The sequence below is a fragment of the Penaeus monodon genome, chromosome 15 (genome assembly GCF_015228065.2).
Source record: "Penaeus monodon isolate SGIC_2016 chromosome 15, NSTDA_Pmon_1, whole genome shotgun sequence".
Classification (NCBI taxonomy): domain Eukaryota; kingdom Metazoa; phylum Arthropoda; class Malacostraca; order Decapoda; family Penaeidae; genus Penaeus; species Penaeus monodon.
In genome coordinates, this window is record NC_051400.1 from 22,562,742 (window position 1) to 22,563,132 (window position 391).

Here is a 391-nt window from a genome sequence, read left to right on the forward strand (position 1 = left end):
GCTCACTCATCTCGCCTCACACACTTACTTTTCAGACGAATAATCAAAGATCAATTATATCTCGTGTCTTCTTGCGGTAGAGAGAATCCTGATGAAATAACAACCCCAATAACAAGACGACCTTCCCTTCAGGTGCCAGTGATCTCCCAGACACCGCGGGGAGCCCACAGAGCGCCTGGCGGCTCCTGCTCCGAGTGGGACCCCGCCTCTCCCGCGGCAGGAAGTACCTCGACCCGCGGATCGATTTCTTATCCCCGCTTTTGGCCGCCGCGAAGGAGACGCAGAGAGGCAGGAAGGAAGAGGAGGGAGAGGACACAAGAGGGGACGTGTGAGAGAACGAGAGGAGCATCTCGCCTCTGGGAATCGGTGTATATACACATACACACGCATC